The 20,861-nt window shown below is 32.9% G+C and overlaps 1 protein-coding gene across 3 annotated transcripts in view; it reads right to left on the bottom strand.

The window, feature by feature from the left end:
• Positions 1 to 290, bottom strand: part of LOC143062152 (uncharacterized) — a 49,221-nt gene extending 48,931 nt beyond the window's left edge. The window contains exon 1 of one of the 3 annotated variants that reach the window (XM_076233952.1): positions 256 to 290. The gene's annotated coding sequence lies outside the window, so the exon portion shown is untranslated. The remainder of the gene's footprint in view (positions 1 to 255) is intronic. The other 2 variants (XM_076233951.1, XM_076233954.1) reach the window with 2 other exon arrangements.
• Between the last annotated feature and the right edge of the window lie 20,571 nt (positions 291 to 20,861).

Here is a 20,861-nt window from a genome sequence, read left to right as displayed (position 1 = left end):
ATTTTTCTTTCTACAAGTTTACCCTAAAAATATTCCAAGAACGTTAGAAAAATAAGATCTAGTAACGTACGATTCCCAATTTTAAATACAACATTACATTATATAGTGATAAAACAAATCCTTGCATTTTTTTTAACCAACCAAAATAGAGAAAAACACTAAACTATGTTACTTTATTATTTCTTGCTGTTTTTAAAATGAATTAATAGAGTTTCAAATATTTTCAGGAATTAAACAAATTTAAAGAAACCTTACCTTCTATCTGTGGATACGTTTTCCTGGGAAGTTAGTGTTGAGCAACATTGCAGGATCATATTTATATACCTCAGTTCAGGAAATATACTTTGAAATACACAATTACGATTGACATAAAGATGTGTTTACAGAAGTTTTCACAAATTTCAATGACTTATTACAATTTTAATGGACAATACTGACAAGATAATTCATGTTCAATATGATTAATATTATATTTATAAATCCCATCATCTTGTGAATTTAAAAATATGATTGACAATTGTTAATTTTTTTTTTTCCTAATTTCGTGTAATGTTTTTTAAAAAAATCGTTATTTTTTAATTTTTTTTGACAATATAACAATGTCATTTCTGTTCAGTTTTTGCAATTATCATTTTTTTCTTTTTTTCGATTGACAACATAAACGAGAAGTAATTAATTGATAGTAATGTTATTTGCCTTTATTTCTTTACCCTTGATGTATTGCCATAGTTTTGCATTTGCATATGATTAATGTTCTAGGTAATGGTTTACTGAGTTGAGCAACTATTGCAATTCTGTCGCCAGTTTGGCAATTGGTTACTAATCCATCAACCCTCAACCGTTCTCTATACAGTTTAAATATGTCAAATCCCTTAAACTCAAGACATCGCTCTATCTGTTCATATCCTGCTGAAAATGGAACATTTTTTACTCTGATTTTAATGTATTCTGGATATTTGTTTTCTGTTATTCTTGGGTTCCGTGTATACATTTGGATTATTTTGTTTTGGGAATAGAAATGCCAGATATTATCAGCTGTTCTCTATCAGACTCTGAATCGAAATAAATCCTCTATAACCCTCTCACTCTCTGCAGCCCTCTCACATGGCTTGCTGGGCAAACTGTAGCATCAATGATTTTGTACAGCTCTAAGTGGGTTAATGTCTTTTTTTTTTTTTAACTCATCGGTGACCTATATTTTTCATTTTATTTTTTTCAAATAAGCTGTACTCAAACTAAAACAATTGTAAAATTAAGTGATTTCTGTAATTTAGTTCTTTTTTATTTCGATGCTGAAAGTTCAGAAATTATTGTGATGTTTTATTAATGCGAAAAAATTCGATCGCATTAATTTGAACTCTCATTTAAAAATCATTAATATGAATAAAACATAATTTATATCGCAAAAATAAAAAAAATGCGTTCTAGTTATTGTTGAAGGCCGTACGGTGACCTATAGTTGTTAATGTCTGTGTCATTTTGGTCTTTTGTGGATAGTTGTCTCATTGGCAATCATACCACATCTTCTTTTTTTATATTAAATGACAAAATTGCAATATTAAATGCACGCAATATTTTTTGAATTTACAGTATTACCACTATTTCTCATATTAGTTCAACAGAAAAAAAAAGTACCAAAACAAAAAATGCATGCCGCTTTCGAAGGCATTGTGAGCTTAAATGAACGGTTACCCTATTTTCTTATTTTAATTTCTTCCCATTCAGCATATGATAAATTTCCTTTATAGACAAAAGTACAGCTTTTAACATATTGGTTTGGCTTACACCGAAAATCAAGCTATACATAGTTTCTTAATGGTCTTACACATGTTAAAGATTTGTTAACAATAAACTGAAGCTATATTCTAGTACTAAAAATGATTACACTTACATATCACGTTCAATGGAACAGCAAATCTGTTTTTAATACAGTTTCTCTAGACGACATGAAGTAATTTTGCTGTAAGGTATTGGTATAATATGATTTGCATTACATATTGCTGATTTTGAAGAATTTAAGGAATACGTAGTGCCACTAACTCGAGATTACCTGAGCTGTATTTGGCGAAACTTTTAAGGATTTTTAGCTCAATGCTCTTCAACTTGGTACTTTATAACTTTTTTTGATTCGAGAGTCATTGATGAGTCTTTTGTAGACGAAACGCGCGTCTAGCGTTAATACAAAATCTAATCCTGGTATCTATGATGAGTTTATTTTTATGATTTTAAATGCTCTTCAACTTTGTTCTTGTTTGGCTTTATAATAATTCGATATGAGCGTCACTGATGAGTCTTATGTAGACGAAACGCGCGTCTGGCGTACTAAATTATAATCCTGGTACCTCTGATAACTATTTACACCACTGGTTCGATGCCGCTGCTGGTGGACGTTTCGTCCCCGAGGGTATCACCAGCCCAGTAGTCAACACTTCGGTGTTGACATGAATATCAATAATGTGGTCATTTTTTATAAATTTCCTGTTTATAAAACTTTGAATTTTTCGAAAAACTAAGGATTTTCTTATCCAAGGCATAGATTACCTTAGACAAATTAGGCACAACTTTTTGGAATTTTGGATTTTAAATGCTCTTCAACTTTTTTCTTGTTTGGCTTTATAATAATTCGATATGAGCGTCACTAATGAGTCTTGTGTAGACGAAACGCGCGTCTGGCGTACTAAATTATAATCCTGATACCTTTGATAACTATTTACACCACTGGGTCGATGTCACTGCTAGTGGACGTTTCGTCCCCGAGGGTATCACCAGCCCAGTAGTCAACACTTCGGTGTTGATATGAATATCAATAATGTGGTAATTTTTATAAATTTCCTGTTTATAAAACTTTGAATTTTTCGAAAAACTAATGATTTTCTTATCCCAGGCATAGATTACCTTAGACGAATTTGGCACAACTTTTTTGAATTTTGGATTTTAAATGCTCTTCAACTTCGTTCTTGTTTGGCTTTATAATATTTCGATATGAGCGTCACTGATGAGTCTTATGTAGACGAAACGCGCGTCTGGCGTACTAAATTATAATCCTGGTACCTTTGATAACTATTTATTTATCTCGAATACAACACATTTCAAAGCTTGACGACAGTGCAGTTTAATACTACAGCATTCCTTAACATGGGAAAATAAATTTATAAATACAACGTTGTTTTTTTCATTACAATTAATGTTTTAAAAGACTTCTTCTTGATAAATCATTCATTATATCCCTAACATAACTAGTTTTATCTTTCATTTCTGTTGGAAATATGTTCAATAAACCTGAACACATGAATGCGTCTTGTAGTGTTTTAAGGGTTCTGATTTTCATTTAAGGTAGCACAATACAAAGATTTTATAACTACACCTCCCAAGTTTTAAAATTTATAAAAGTGGTAGTTTTGGATAGCTAACAGATTATTCTTTCAAATTAATGCAATGTTAGTATTATGCAACAATTATGTAACCAAATATAATGTTAACTGTGTCTAAAATATTTTTCACCAAATTTCCACTTTAAAATGAAATTAGCTTCTGCATCGGTATCCCTAGAAGGTTGATTTTATTATATGTTGTTCTTATGGCCATTATCTACAAAAGGGTGTCTCAGATTTCAGATAGAATGTATAGAACAAATTTTACACCTAATCAAACGATATCCTCTTTTATGTGATTAGGATGTTTACACTAATTAGAGATTTATGAGAGAATGGAATACCATAAGGACAATTTGAGACACGCTTTTGAAGCCCATGATGTGTTCATTAAGATTTCGTAAATATTTTCTGTATAGTTAAAGAAATGATAGAGCTAAATTCATTCAAGTGAACTGATCCAGATTTTGCCACTAATTACATTATAATTGATTACATAATGATTGCATAATAAAAATATTGCAACCATTTAAAAGAGTAACCTTTTATCTATCTATATATACTTCTTTTATTATTTTCTATGCATTTATAAGAAAGTTACAGAATTTTAAAGGTTAGTGATTGGAAGTAAAAAAATCTTTGTATTGTGCTACCTTAAGTTGTGTTTTTGGCAAGTGATGTTTGTGTGTTAATATTAATTGCAGCTTTTCCCATAACGTATATACTTTAATTAAGGCGAAGTGTACGTAATTGCACGCCTCTAGCGGAATACGGGATTAAAAACGTTCGTCGTTAGTTACGCAAGTTATCTCCCTTACTCCAAGAAAGGACACACGAAAGAGAAACTACTTTCTGCGGTCTATAATGAATCCAACAAGCACGCCTGTGCTGTCTTAAACCTCATAGAAATTATCTAAATAACTCCAACTAGAAATCACAGCATTCTGTACGTTGTTCTGTGTGCAGACTGACTTAATTGTTTTTTTTGGTTTTAGACGCGTAGGAGAAGGCATTTCGTGTTTATGATATCATCAGAAAGAAAAAACGCCTCACAACAAAATTATAAACAAATAAACATGTAACATTTTTTCTTCTATTGATATCAAATTAATTAAAATAAAACCTGAATTGACCCAACAATATCGTTTTAAAAAGCCGTAGTCTTGAACGAAAAACACAGTACTCAACGTAAAGTTTTAAAATAGGTTACAAATAATTTTAATGAAAGACGTGTCAATTTAATTGTTTAATTAAAAAGACGTTGAAATGTTCGTACTTTGTGCAATTGAAAATTTAAGGACATGATTTATATTCATATAAGATATCAGACGATACCAAGAGAATAATTTGACCACTAGCGCAACACTTACAAGTAGGAAGAACAAAGACGGAAAACAAACAAAAAATAAACAAATTATGCCCCCAAAATTACTCAGTAACTTAAAAATTGTCTCACTCTAACATTTATCTTAAAATAAGTAAAAATAATTTCACTCAACTCCCAGTTTTCAACTTTTTCTACATGTGCAGAAAATAAACAGGGTGTCTTCTATTCCGTCCGCAATTTATGGGAAAACTAAATCTAAATTTAGAACCATATTGAAATTGAAAGTACACATGTAAGATAAAATATAACATGTCATTTCTTCTTTCACAAATTCCAATTTCGAAGAGATATATAGCGAAATCTGTTTTCTTTTATTGTGCCTGTGTGCAGCATTCAAAATTAGAGAATGTAATTTTGAAGTATCAAGTCTCAATTCAAGATTATGAATGAATAGAATATAGAATTACGGGGGGGGAGGGTAGGACCTTTATCGGAACTCCGGGATCGAGTGTTTTTAAGCTCGGGATTTCGGAATTGATCCTTTTGGGATTAATTTTTTTCAAATTCTGGACCTCAGGATTTCGTGATTTTAAGCCCGGGATTTCGGGATCTGGATCCCTCCTTCCCTCCTCTCTCAATTATGGTTAAAGAAAAGAGGTCAGGGAAGTTTTGTGATACTTGTAACTGCAATTTAATATTTAGTGAAATGAGAGGTGAAATGTGTTCAGACTATTAAATTTCGATTTTTTTTAAAATTTAACCCAAGTTTACTGCAAGGGGTGTTTAACGACCTCGATGATTATCCACAAGGATCTCGCACTCGGTTAGCCCTAGGTTTTCACCTAGTTCATGATCATACAAGAATTGAGAAGACTGTGGTTTGCTAGTCTTATAATATGAGACTTTGGAGTTCATATAATTTACATTCAACGTTTTTATCGAATATTTCAAGGCTTTTTGACTATCAATGTTGACCCCCCCTCCAATTGATTGGATAAAATGAATGGATTGCCGCCCCTATTTCAAACTGAGGTCCTATAAACTGACTGGTATTCGAATTTGTTAAAAGAAATAATTGGTAGCTCTGACTCATATTGATTCAATACCGTAATGCGAAAAACAATTATTTGTTTCCGCGAATTTCGAACAGTTAGAAATATATTCCCGAGTTTCAATTTGAGTAACTCGAATAATTCAGCCCTTTCCATGTCCGATTTTCTCCCACACGAGAAATGTAGCATTCGTACATCAGCTGAATAATACGACTGAATTATTCGGGTTACAATTTGTGTAAATCCCGAACGCACATTATAGTAAAGGTCCAGCCCGACTTTCGGAAAAGGACTGTTGTAGATTTCAGATTGATTTCCAGAAATAAAAATCATACAAAAATGTTTCACGCAAATATTCGTCTTCAGACGTGTAAAGTTATACAACGGTTACTAGCCGGTCTGGGTTGTGATAAAAAGAAGATCATGCAATGTATAAAATATATAATATCGTGGCTCATGGATGTGTTGAATTATAGAGATGCTTATGCGGCACAAAGATAAGATTAATTTACCCAAATGTACTAAGAATTACCACACAACTTAAATTTACTTAAATATTGATTTGTTACCCTGTGCCAGACAGATGGCGGATATTCTGAGAAGAGACCTTGATGACATGACGTTTTATGGGAACAAAGATTTTGAAAACACGTCTCAGTGTTTAGATTTTAACAAAAATAAGGCACCAAAGTCGAAAATAGTTCTAGTTCATAATGAAAAAATGTCAACCGTTTTCTAGCTTGGCGATCTCCGCATGCACCCGAATATAATAGACAAATACAATACAATAGTACACAAAACGTAACATAAAGAACTAAAGACCGAGCAATATGAACTCCAACAAAACGGTATATATTTCATACAAGTATAGAACTATATGAAGCGTCGTAACTGTTGCAGCGACGTCAATAACGTTGTCGTTGTTTTTTGTTTTTTTACACGCAAAATTCAACTTTACCAGGGTATAGCTTGAAAAGTAGCACGGTTGCTAAGGACTTTCTTTGCACCAATCGAGTCCTCAGACATTTTAGAATCGTCTCATAAATTTAAAAAAAAATCGATTGTCTAATATAATAGAAAATCTTGGAAATGTAACAATTACTGCCGAATTTCACGATTTTCCCTATATATCCTTTGTAATTTTGGTGTATGATGCTGTTAACTTCAACAGCTCGTATCTCAAAAACGAAAACGGTTACCCCCTTTTTTTATTTTATTTTCCGATTTATTTTTACAAGTAAAATCTACATGTAAAATTTTAAAAAAATCCATTGTGTAGTTTAATTACGTACACTTCGCCTTAAGACGTTCTGTTGTTTTCAGCACCGATTAGTTTTAAATCAGAAACCATACAGTGCAACACTGAAAACACCAAAGGTTGATTTTAAGGTGTCGTTTTCTTATTACAATAGAACAAAGCTTCGTTATAACGAAAATAATTATATCAGTTATTGAGGTTTTCTATGAAACTCTACAAAATATTGCTTCCGCAAATAGTATTGATCAGTATTCCGCTAGAGTTCTTGATTCCTCCGTTTGTAGCCGCTTGTGGGCATTTCATAGTAAAATCTAAATATATATTTAATTTTATTACGATACTACAATATATCTTACAGCTTACAATGGTATTGGCACATTAAGAAACCTTGATTCATCGGACGTTGTTTTTTTTTTGCATGATAATACCGACCTTTTAGACGAGGAGACCATTGAAGATCACAATTATATTGACCTCTTTTCATGAATTTCCTTAGATTGATGATAAATGTCGCGACCTTTTATGTGATATTGCCACACAATTTGGTACATTTATCAATCTAGATCTTTATGAAGATGAGAAAAAAATACAACACGCTTACAGGAATCAAGACTTAGACAAAAATGGGTGTCACACCTTAATCACCTTCTACTAAATGTCTTAGGGTCTGAGACTGGTTGTGATGCGGGCAGTACTAATGGAAGTGTTAAGAAGTCTATTGCATTTACGCATCAACTTGAGCAAGTTTATTATTCATGAAATCTTGAACTAATCACACCATTTGCATTCCAAAGAAATGGTCTGACCAATTCTAAAATTTGTACGAACTTAGCTGGCAATTTGGAATCTTCGGGGTGCTACTTAATAGTACATGATTACATTTGTGCAGATGCACAGCAAATAAAGTGTCCTGAAGGTTATGTTAATTGTGCAATAGACAATTAAAAGAAGGTAGGGAGGTCATCAGGTCGTATAACAGAAGGGTCAAAAGTTCCAGTTGATGAAGCACCTTGTTGTCTAATTTAAGATTGATAACAACGTTTCATAATGACGAAAGTTTTACACCTTCAGCGTGACAGATTTTCGGGGTAGGTGCTTTTGGCAGTATAGTTCCTAAAATTAATGAGTATGAAAAAAAATACGTGGATACTTTTAGGTTCCATCGAAACCAAATTATATCTAAACTCTTAAAAGAGGTTAGTGGAGACCAGATAAAAGACATGCCTTCATGTCATGACTATGTGGATATCAGTTTGCGTCAAAAAGAAAAGGGTTTTAATAACAATGTTTGCTGTCAATGCAATAACGTATATTCATCAGGTAATCGGAGTTGTCCTAATTGTAATCGTAATCCTAAATACAATCCTCTCGGTTAAGATCCGTAAAGGAGAACGCCATCTCAATATTTAGAACTCTCACCTACGGTAACTGTAGGTGACCCTTGCATAGTAAATCATAACAATGAGGAAAAAGTAGGTATAATTTTTGCACATTTACGAGAGGAGAACAACATCCAAGAGCAACGAAAATGGCTCGTAGTTTGGTCCGCCGGTATTCGATCCCAGCATTATGTTTACGTCTTCTCGTCATGTGAAGAGTTAGTTGATACGAGAAAGGACTATCTAGATGACCTTACAGCTAAACGTAACCATGATGGTAGTTTTAACTTTCATTTAGGTTTTTCCGATTTCATAGTTAGGTCTAGCCCGGGTCATTTTGAACTTAATATGATGTTCAGTGGTTGTCGTCTGTTTATGTGGTTTATAAGTGTTTCTCGTTTTTTTTTTGTTTTTTTTTATATAGATTAGATCGTTGGTTTTTCCGTTTGAATGGTTTTACACTTGTAATTTTTGGGGCCATTTATAACTTACTGTTCGGTGTGAGCCAAAGCTCCGTGTTGAATGCCGTACCTTGACCAATATGGGTCTATTTTTATAAATTGTTACTTAGATGGAGAGTTTTCCAATTGGCACGATAACCACATCGTCTTATTTATTAATATGGCTAAGTCTCTTCTTAACTTTTGTTGGCCTTTTATTTTACCAATGGTGTCCGCTTTTGGTTTTAAGATGAAACAAGCTCTTGATGTCGTGCAGCGCGGAACTGATCATCACCGCTGAAAACATATGTTGTTTACATTATTCGATTGTTTGGAACGGGAACTCTTGGAAACTCATGGAAAATATTCTTTTGCGCGTCGGTTTCTCTTGAATAAAGCTCCCCTGTATGTTCGGGTTGTTTGTATTATGACAGATTAAGTAAGGTTCGGGTTGAAGAGAATAATACATATACGTCCGAAATAAGATGATTATTTCCTCATCAAATTACATTTGGTTTCCCATTGTTCCAGGTTGGGATTGCAATGAATTTAACATTGGCCCCTGTTCTTGTGTTTAATTCGGAAGTCTTTTGGAGCAAGGTCTTGGTTCTGGTGTACAATGCGTCAACTCGGCTTCTGCCCTCCCTTGCCACTGTAGTTTCAAACTTTCCATCTTCGGTGAAATTGGTTTTGTTGTATGGAGTAGTTCTACTTGTTGCCATATCTACAAAGAGGTAGGGCCAATTTGTCGGGAATTTTTTTTACAGAAGGGCTAATTTCAAAAAGTGCCGACAGAATAAAATTTACTATAAAAACAAAAAATAAAAATGCTTTTTGATCAATATCTTGATTTACATATATTATGATATGTGTGATCAATAGCTAATTTAACCCTCAAAAACGATGAGGTCCAATATGCGGAATTTCGGGTGTTTTTAGGTGGGAAAAACAGGGAGTTATGTTTTTATGACTTTTGTAGTTTATACTACTCTTTCCCTAAAAATATGAAATTGGTTTGGTGTGTCCTTATCATCTTATAACATAAAAAAAACAACTTTTTAAAGAAAAAATTGTAACATCGCTAAATTGTAGCGATAAAGCTCCTTAATAAGAAATTATGGATAAGGATCGCCGTGGCTCAACCAGTAGAGCACAGAACTACTAATGAATGTTGGTTTTGAAGAAAGGGTTCGAATCTCGCTCAGAAGTTCTGCATTTTATATTAAATTTTAATATTTCTATCATATTTTTTTTTTTTGGATGTTTGCTTAATTCATAGTCATTCTGGTTCATTTTGACTATATAATTTACTAGTATATCATTTTTCAGGTAATTTAAAGAAAAAAATAATGTATCGCTTATTGTGTGCATCTATGACTGTCCATACTTTTGACTTACTTTCTATTCATGTGTTTACATTTATTACATATATTCAAGGAACAACTGCCGTCATACTGATGTAGGTGCCTGTACATAACCAATAACACGAGAATTGAGTATGGGGAAAGTAAAAAAAAAAATGGTTCCTTGCATATAAAGCAATATTTTTCAATCATGCTAATCATTTGATTTCAAATGATATGGCTTGATGTGTAGAACATTCCTGCAAAATATATTTTGGAAATCTCAAGTAATAAAAAAATGACGCAATGAGAGATTTCACGGAACATCTGTACAAGACAGACTACCAACACAGAGTACAGAGAGACTTGATTGAGCATTTGCCAATAGATCAAGTTGTTACTGTGATGGACTTTTCAGAGAACATTGGGTTACAGGCACAAGGATGAGACAGAATCAGCACATTGGACTCCAAAACAAGTGACCTTTCACCCAATTATTATTGTGCGCCATGCACATAACAGTACTATTAAAGAGCTAAAGTTAATTAAAGAGTCTCTGGTTATATTATCTGACAGTTTGGTTCATGATACAAATGCTGTCTATGTTTTCACCCAGCAACTAGTTATACATCTGCAAAATAATCCAGGACGATGTCCTATCAAAGTAATCAACAGGTTCTCTGACAATTGTGCATCGCAGTATAAATGCAAGGATGCCTTTTGGCACTAATCTGTTATAGAAAAAACATATGACATGAGATTTGTATACCATTATACTGAGTCAGGTCATGACAAGGGCCTCAGTGATGGTATAGAGGCAGGTATCAAGCAAAGATTAGAACTGCTCATATTAGGAGGAACTTATGTACTAAACAATGCATACCAAGTTTACCTTGTACTGCAACACAACAGAAATAACCAGATAAACCAAAGTGTTATTTATGTTCCTAGAAAAAGAATACTTCACTCATCACCAAAGAAAAATATGGAAGTTAAAACAATTAAAGGAACACAAAAATTTCATTCAGTAAGCACACTTAAACTTGGATCTCACATTCTTGTCTGTCAGGACCTAAGTTGTTCTTGTGATGTTTGTATAGAAGGACCAGAAGGCCCTCGTTATAATTTAGTTCATTTTATGATTATTTCACCTGCTCTATGCTTATTTAAACATTGGTCGATATTTTACACAGAGCGTACATAAATTTAGATTAAAATACGGTAATTTTATAGGTGGAAGCGTACGAAAATACATTAGAAATGTTCGGCTATTCCCTGTTTTCGTCCAATGAATTGTGTACATTTAATAAATTTTCATTTTTAAAAAGTTAAATACTTAAATCAGTGAACTAAATGATGTTTAATATTTTGTAATATTCAAGGGACACATTATCTGAAAGAACTATCAAAAACAAACAATAAGTTATCAGTTAAATGGAAACAACTCCGCCTCCTTTGTCATTTAAAGATTATCCATAGATTCTTTTCATTTCATCAGAATTAACGACGACGCAAATGACAATAGACAACGAATGGCTAGATCTATGTACAGATTTCGATTTCTATGCCAGTGAGGATTTCTGGGATATAACTAATGAAGAATGTTTAACGGAAACAGCTCCAGAGTAAGGGGAATAATGAGAAGTAAAAGACAGAGATAGTTCATTTGAAACACCCCCAGAGTAAAATTTTTGTAAAACGACTCTCCTCTAGAAACTTAAACATAAAATACCAAATAAGCTTGGTAGCAAATTGTACAGATTTTTTTTCATGTTGTACTTGCAAAACAACAAGATAAATTCGCATGTTATGAAATTATTTTAAGATTATTGTTTTATTAATAAAAAAAGTTTTATTTTGTTGGTATTGTTGATAGTTTATGCTGTTTACGTTAAATTTTAAACTATTTATATAAGTTGGGAGGGAGCATGTTTTTGTTTTCTGATAGGTTGTCTCCGTCATGTTCTTAAAGCCTTAAATTTAAAGCTGTCGTGCTTTAACTTCAAGAGGTGAGATTATAGGACTTGTTATATAGCAAAAACCCTAATATAAGCATTTTTTGAAATTTGTAATATTTTTGTCAGCAGAAAAAGGATAGAAAACCCCTTTTAAAATAAGTGTTGTCATCATGTTTAAAATATTGATTTAGAATCTTAAAATTGCTTTCAATCTGATGAAAAAAAGATAAAAACGATGTATTTTAGTTTGCTTGTGAAAATTATAATCCACCCCTAAAGACCACAAACTCTAATCATATGTTATAAATAAATAAAATTGATAATATGCAAATATAAATTACAGGGGTAAGCAGTCCCCTTTCTGTAAAAGTGGATGCAATATCTGTAAAATCATAATCTTAATTCATGAGTTACTACCCTTTGCACACGTCTCTTATTTTTAGGCCTGAAAATAGAGAAAAGAAGGAATGGAGGGAACTTAAAAAAACCAGCAGACACATCGTGGATAATTGCAACTTTAAACCTTCTTTTATCACAAATTGATTGCAGTAGCAATAATGGTTTGCCTCTAACCACATTTCCAGCAGACACCAAATAACATACTATTCTCTCTACCTCTGGGTTACTACTAGGAAAACCGACCGAAAATTGAAAAAATTGTGTTTCTCATAAAATTCAACACGATTTTGACCATAGCCTTTAAAACCAAATCGAGCACTTTGAATATACAGAGATATGATCTTTGATTAGATTCTTTCAATACGTTGATAATAGCATCACTCATTTTTCACCATACTAACCGCTAGGCCATTAGCACAGAGTGGACTTAATCATTTTTAGTTAGCATTTAACAAACAGTGAAAATGCCTAAAATCTATTTTGTCAGAGCATGCATTTAAAGCCAAAACAGTCGCGTTTATTACAAAATATTTTACATATACTGAGGATTTTTTTTTATAATAATACAAGTGTGGACACAGATGAGTGTGGATAGTATGTATGGATGTTTGACAGTGTCTTATGACAAAATGAGTTCTATGTTTTTTCTATATGGTGTTATTAACTATGTTGCACGATGACAACCAATCTGAGCATTATGAGTGTTATTTATTAAATTTGTTATGCCCCCACCTACAATAGTAGATAGGCATTATGTTTTCTGGTCTGTGGGTCCGTTCGTTCGTTTGTCCGCTTTAGGTTAAAGTTTTTGGTCAAGGTAGTTTTTGATGAAGCTGAAGTCCAATCAACTCGAAACTTAGTACACATGTTCATTATGATATGATCTTTCTAATTTTAAAGCCAAATTAGACTTTTGACCCCAATTTCACGGTCCATTGAACATAGAAAATGGAAGTGGGAGTTTCAGGTTAAAGTTTTTGGTCAAAGTAGTTTTTGATGAAGCTGAATTCCAATCAACTTGAAACTTACTACACTTGTTGCATATGATATGATCTTTCTAATTTCAAAACTCATAACTGCTCCAAAAGTAATCTGATAGAATTTCAAGCATTTTAAGCCAATATTATCAACATCTACTAATGAGTCTTAATATGTCTACATATCTAAAAAGTCATAGTATTCAAAAGGTAATGCAAAATTATTCCTTTTCATTTTTTTTGTTATATGGATACACATTTGAGTGATACATGTACCAATACAATATTTGTTGTGGTATGAAAGTGCAGTAATTAGCATTTACTGTAACTATGTTAATTCACACAAATTGAAAAATAAACAAATGAATGGACCAGATGCTCCGCAGAGCCCAGCTTTATACGACTGCAGAGGTCGAAGCCTGAACAGTTGGGGCTAGTATTGACACAACATTCAAGCTGGAAACAGCTCTGAGTTTGAATTGTGATTAAATAGATGACACAGCTTAGGTTTCTGACACAGAATGAATGTGGTCTAATGAACTTAAATATTTGTTTTGCTTTTGTGTTAGGAGCAATTCACTATGCTGCTGAATATTAATCCTTTCAAACAAAAATATCTAAAGAAATTTTCTTTTTAATTTCTGAAATGAGAAACATTTAGAGGAGACGAACTTCAGTTAAGAGATCAGAAACTAAAAAAATGTATAATTTTTCCATTTGTAAAAGGGCATACCCTAGAAAGTGCTTGCAATCACTGAATGGTTATTAATGACTGCTTTAATTTATCAGTTGGTAATAAAGTGAATATTGCATTGTATATTGTATAATTGATTTAAGTTGACTGAACAAAGAAAGATAACTCCAATTTTCAAAGAAGATTTCATAAAGCATTGGTATTAGGTAATTCAAGAACCATTCTGGACAAACTCCAATTAAGGGTCTTGAATTTACAAAAATGTTTGTTTTTGGTCCGTAATTATTAGACTGTTTGTCCCATAACCCACACAATCTACTTATGGTATTAAACATTGTGGTACAATTTCAGAACAATTGAAATACTTATACACAACTTTTTAAACCGACACTAGATTAAAGCTTGTTTTGGGCACCTTTGTACCCCTTATTCCTAAACCTTAGGGACCATAACCCCCAAAATCAATCCCAAGCTTCCTTTTGTGGTTATAAACGTTGTGTTATAATTTTGTTGATTTCTGTTGACTTATAATAAAGTTATTATCCAGAAACCATCTTTCGGACAGGATACCAATTTACGACCCCAAATTTTTTGTGGTTGTATAAAAATGTTGAACATGTGCAATGAAGTATAGTTTTAGAAATCGATTAGGGAGCTACCATTTGATTTTTATGGGGGGGGGGGGGGGGCTAGGATGAAAAATTTTGTCCTGCCTTTTTTTTTAGTTGTAATCTCTGTCCTGCCTTTTTATTTTTCAGTCTATTCGGTCCTGCCTCTTTTTTTCTTAGCTTATCCTGACTTTTTTACAACAATTGTCATCCTGCCTTTTTTTTTTTTTGCCAAGTTACTCATCCTGCCTTTTTTTTTTACTCAAAATCCTGTCCTGCCTTTTTTTTCAAATTTCATCCTAGCTCCCCCCATAAAAATCAAATGGTAGCTCCCTTAGACTGGATAGGCCTTATAATTTTTTTCCCTCCTAATTGAAGGACCATTTACACTCAGGGCCGAGTCATCAGCAGGCAATACAGATGTATTAAAACAACCTAGCATCATATTGCTAGTAGTGGGAGTAGCATTGTCCGGTAAATTTGTTCCCACTTTTTTTTATAAAATGTATGGTTCAAATCAAAATAGAATGCTTTTATCTCCTGAATACTTACATTGTACATAGAGATGATACTACTTTGACAAATCCTTGTCCATTAGAGTTGTCTGTCAAATCTTAATTTCACAACGAATGAATTGCATAACAATGAACTGAGCTCAAAGCAAAGTACTTTAATAATACACTTAGACAAAGAGCTAAATCCAGTGATATACTTTGTACTACAGGTCCTTCATGACCATCCATCCACCCAAACCATATCTCAATAACATTCCATACTACATGATTGGATTCAGAAGTCCTGAAAAAGACATGACTTTTTTTATCTTGTTTTAAGTATATATGCACAGGTTAAACCTTTATTGTGGATATAATCATTCAGTATCTAGCAACTATCAATTTGCTTCATGCACATATTGATATAGGTTGATTGCTCCTCTGTTGGAAATTAGAACACACCTCCATCTAATTTTAGTCAACTGACGAAGAAAAATTCAAAACTATATAAAATGTTATCTAAGACTTGTCAGTGTCTATTTCCTTTGCCACTGAATAAGATTCCATATTTACAACCAATGAAAATCAAATATCCCTCTAATAGACTTAGCATTGAAATCGTTTTCTAAAATGGTAGTTATGTGGAACCTAGAACTAAAAAAATTGAAACAATATATCTTAAATATTTCAAATGCATGTACATTTAATAATTCTCCAAAATTCACTTTATTTTTCCTTTTTTGGTTTTCTGTTGGAGACTGTATATTGACCTCTATGTAGCCTTTTCAACTTATAAAAGGGGGGATACATTTCCATAGAATCAAACTTTTCTGAAAGAATTGATTCCATTTATTTTCAATAAACAATAAATATTGAAGTCTATAACAGGCATCTAGGAACAGGCTCAACATTATTTCTAAACATGTATTAATATATACCAAAATGTGGACAAACCTACATTAAATATTCTACTTCAACGACTTTAATTAGTGGAGTAGATCAAATTAAAAAGTCACAATGGTTAAAAACTCCAATGGCAGTCTTTCCTGCTAAAATCTTGATGTGTAGAATGTGATATACCATTTTTGGGTCTATATACTGTCCTTTAAATTTAGGTCATTTTGACACGGCAAAATATGAAAAAAAATGTAAACTATGGTCTGGAAAGCACACAGTTTGTGATATTTTAAGGTATCTTTACTAAGAAAACCTGCAAATCTCAGTGGCAGATCCAGAACTTTTCAAAAAGGTGTGGGGGCTCTGATGGACCAGAGGGTTGCCCACTCCCATCAAGCTTCAATGATTTCTTACATATATGTCATAAGCTAAATTTCCCCCACCCCCTTGGTCTGTCTATGCATCTGTTTATCGTTCTGCGAAATAGTACTAATACTAATTTTTCCCCTCCCTTACCTGGCCCTAGACAGTTGCTTACCTTTGTAAACATTTTATAATTATAGTCAGGTATATATTGATTGAGAGTAACTTACATAGTAGTTAATGGGACTCTTTTTCACACGGTTCTGTGAAATATAATACGGCAAATATATACTCGTACATACTATCCGCATAACACAGAAATCTGATAGATTTTCACTCCTCTGGGGAAAATCAACCTGTGAAATGAAATACCATGCCTGGAAAAAAATTACCGGGACAAATTATCCTCAGGATAAAATATCACAGAGGACGAAATAAACCGTTACATTACATGAGAAGCCGGTTTGGTTACAAATAATTATGTCACGTGAAGGCGCACTGACGTCACAATTTGCATTAATTTTGCAATACACTACAGTTCACTCATACAGAACCCATTATCATGCAAACATGCAACGTGAATGTGATTGGTTATCAAATAATACAGAATTTATGCACGTACAGTTAATATAGAAGAAATTAGTTCATCAAATGTGAGTTCGTGATCTTGTGGTTAAGACCGATGGCTACAGTGCTGAAAGTCCTGAGTTAGATTCTCACTTGGGGTGCTAAAAATATCAGTACATCAGAAGGGTAATTTTCACCCTCTCACACACATCTTTGTTAATGTTCCGGGATTGTTGAAAACTTGCATATTCATCAATATTTGATTTGTGGTTTTAACAATCCAGACAGACAAATAGCAATAAGGTGTTTAGGAAAACATGACCTAAAACCTCCTTCATATATGACAAAAATACATGGGAACTCATATTGAATGGTCAAATGTGTTCAATATGAAAATTGAAATTAAGATGGTAAAATCATATATTAGCCGTTACTGTAAATGGACTTAAAGTATGACTTTTCAGCAAATTTAAAGGGAAATGACACGGAAGGGGCCAAATAGTGTTCAAGGGGAGCAAATGCTATTTAAATTAGTATGCAGGTTTTAAATATAGAGGGAAGTTGAGTCATCTTTTTGGGTGAAGTTAAATACTGACTAGTGTGTGGTTCTCATTGGGTCTAAGCGTGACCAATATTGACAATTTTTCGCAAGCGTGAAACGTGAAAGTCAAATTATTGTGTCATGAAAACGGGAAATGAGGTCTGTCGTGAAAACGGGAAATGGGGTTCTGCAGGACCCCGGAAATGACAAAAAAATGAAAATTGCTCATGTACATAGTGTAAGCGGGATATGGGAATCTGACAAAACAGTAAGTGGGATCTGGGATCAGAACACCCCCCCCCCCCCCCCCCCCCAATGAGACCCCCTTATGTAGATTTACCTTCTAATTCTATATAAAAAAAACACAACTAAGAACTACGTTTAATTCACTTTGACTACTGATATGCAAACCTAGAAATATTCAGACACGTGTTACGCGGGGAGCATGTTTTAAATTTGTTTACAAATAATAATGTCACGTGATCGCGCACTGACCGACCTCAAGTTGCATCGCCCTTACAATTCACTAATACATGACCATTTTCATGCAAACATGCAACGTGAATGTGATTGGTTATTATATAATACAGAAATAATGCATGCACAGTTTAAGAAGAAATTAGTTCAATAAATCGATGCGATTTTCACTTTTGACACGAATAGGTCGGGTTGACATTACTGTCATCGGAGATAATATTGAGATAAATGGGATAAAACGGACCGTCAAAAAGGTCTAGAGGAGCACATCAGTAGAACCTTAACATTAATAAGTAATACTTACCAAAATTTCTCTAATTAAAGAACTATATAACTGAAATTTCACAAAGATAACGGTAAACATTTTGTTGATGGTGATGATGCTATTATCGATCCGTTGAATTCAGGGTCAACGGAATTTTTTGCGTTGCGTTTAAATCATTGAGGCCATCTATTTTTATTGCGGGTTCCACATATATAAATCGGAATTAAAGAAAAAATGGAATGTTGTTAGCAGAATCAAAACAGAAATGATGAACATTGCAACATTTTCAGCAAAATATAAATAGGATGGAGGATCTGTGTATTCACATTATTTGTAAAACTCTCCTTATTCATGTGAAGCGTGTGCTTTACATCGAGGCTTGCTATGCTTATCATTGACGCCACAGTACTTCAACCAATCAGACAATGTTTATTTTGGGCATTTGACTTTTTTTAACTCAGATTTTGGAATATTTTAATCGAAATTATAGAAAAATGGAATGTTGTTAGTACATATAAAATAGAAAATGATGAATACTTTTAGCTAAAGATAATTTGGATGGGGGTTCTGTGTATTCACATTATTTGCACAACTCTCCTTACTGATGCCATATTTTGGAATTTCCGTGACCTAAATGGTTCGCGAAAATTAATATTTTTATATATAGTATAGTAATAATCTTTATTGTCATATATACAAATTACACATGTTTGTGACAAATTGAACAACCAAAAAAAACTAACATACACTCATACATATAATATATAATATGTATAAATCAATTGTTGCAAGTATATAATATAGTGACAAATCAAAATACAAATTTCAAAAATTCACCTTAGTACAATAACGGGATGTACAAATACAACGCCACGTCAACAAAGAAACACAAGAAGACGGATTAATATAAGGACATGATGCTTGTTTCTGAATCCTAATTGTAAATGTGTTAATAAAATATTATTGGATTGTTCATAATAACATATTGTTTACATCAAAGAAACACAAAAAGGAATATAGACAAAGCATATTAGCAATAACGAAAGACAAAAATACAAATCAATCTACCATAGAGGTGTTTTTTTAATAAAAAAAAAATTGAAATATTTGAGCAATTTTGGATACCCTCCCGATTGGAATTGGAATGTCATTATAAATGATTTTGGAAAGCATCAATTAATAAAAATGGATATTCTGATGTTAAATGACGGCAAATTCATATTTTTTGCATCTTCGCTAGCAAAGAAAGATCTTCGAGGAAAATTCAAAAAGGAAAGTCCCTAAACAAATGGCAAAAGCTCAAACTAATCAAACGAATGGATAACAACTTTAATGTTCCCGACTTAGTATAGGCATTTTTTTATGTAGAAAATGGCGGATTAAACCTGGTTTAAAAGCTAGATAAACCTCTCTTGTATGACAGTCGCATCAAACTCCATTATATTTACTACGATTTGTGAACAAAACAATCCGCCATAATAGGTAAAAATATCAAAATATGGTTGCAGTTGACCATCATATATGTACCCAAGTAAAGCACATTAGGAAAAAATGAAAAACAAGAATAATAGATATATAAATAAAGGCAACAGTAGTATACTGCTGTTCAAAATTCGTAAATCAAAAAACAAAATCGGGGTAACAAACTAAAACCGAGGGAAACGCATTAAATATAAAAGAACGACACAACATTAAAATGTAACACACACAGAAACGGACTAAGCATTAGACAAAGTCCTAATAAATGAGAATAACAAATATAACGTCAAAACCAAATACATGAATTTGGGATAGATAAGTACCGTGACACGTCTTATAGTAATGTGAATTCACAATCAAAAATAAGAGAAAACAAACGACACAACGTTCAAATGTAACACACACAGAAACGAACTATAATATAACAAAGGCCATATTCCTGACTTGGTACAGGACATTTTTAAAGGAAAAAATGGTGGGTTGAACCTGGTTTTGTAGCATGCCAAACATCGCACTTAAATGGCAATGTTAAATGTAACATTAAAATGACAACATAATATTACAGGACTACAATACAAATAAATAGTAAAACGTATTATGTAAAGAAATACATGAATAATACACTTTTAATATCGCTATTTGCCTGACATTACTGAAAATCACACAGGTTCCCGTAAAATTTTGACGTCATAAAACAAAATGTCTGACGCCACAATGGAAAAGTGATTGTTGTATGCGTCAAAAGTTCAAGCGGCCGGGTCAGCCGGGATTAACGATAAGATGGATAGATAACAAAAGGCATCAGGTTTAAAATTCAATACGCAAAAAACGCGCCTCGTCCACACAAAACTTACCAGTGACGCTCAGATATAAAAGTTCGAAAGTCAAAAAAAAGGGGTGCAATGTTGTACAGCACTGAAGATCAAAAGTTGTAAAAGGTTGTGCCAAATACGGCTAGGGTTTTTTACTTGT

Source organism: Mytilus galloprovincialis, chromosome 2 (assembly GCF_965363235.1).
Source record: "Mytilus galloprovincialis chromosome 2, xbMytGall1.hap1.1, whole genome shotgun sequence".
NCBI lineage: Eukaryota > Metazoa > Mollusca > Bivalvia > Mytilida > Mytilidae > Mytilus > Mytilus galloprovincialis.
Note: the sequence above shows the minus strand (reverse complement) of the source record. Positions and strands in the feature narration are given on the sequence as shown.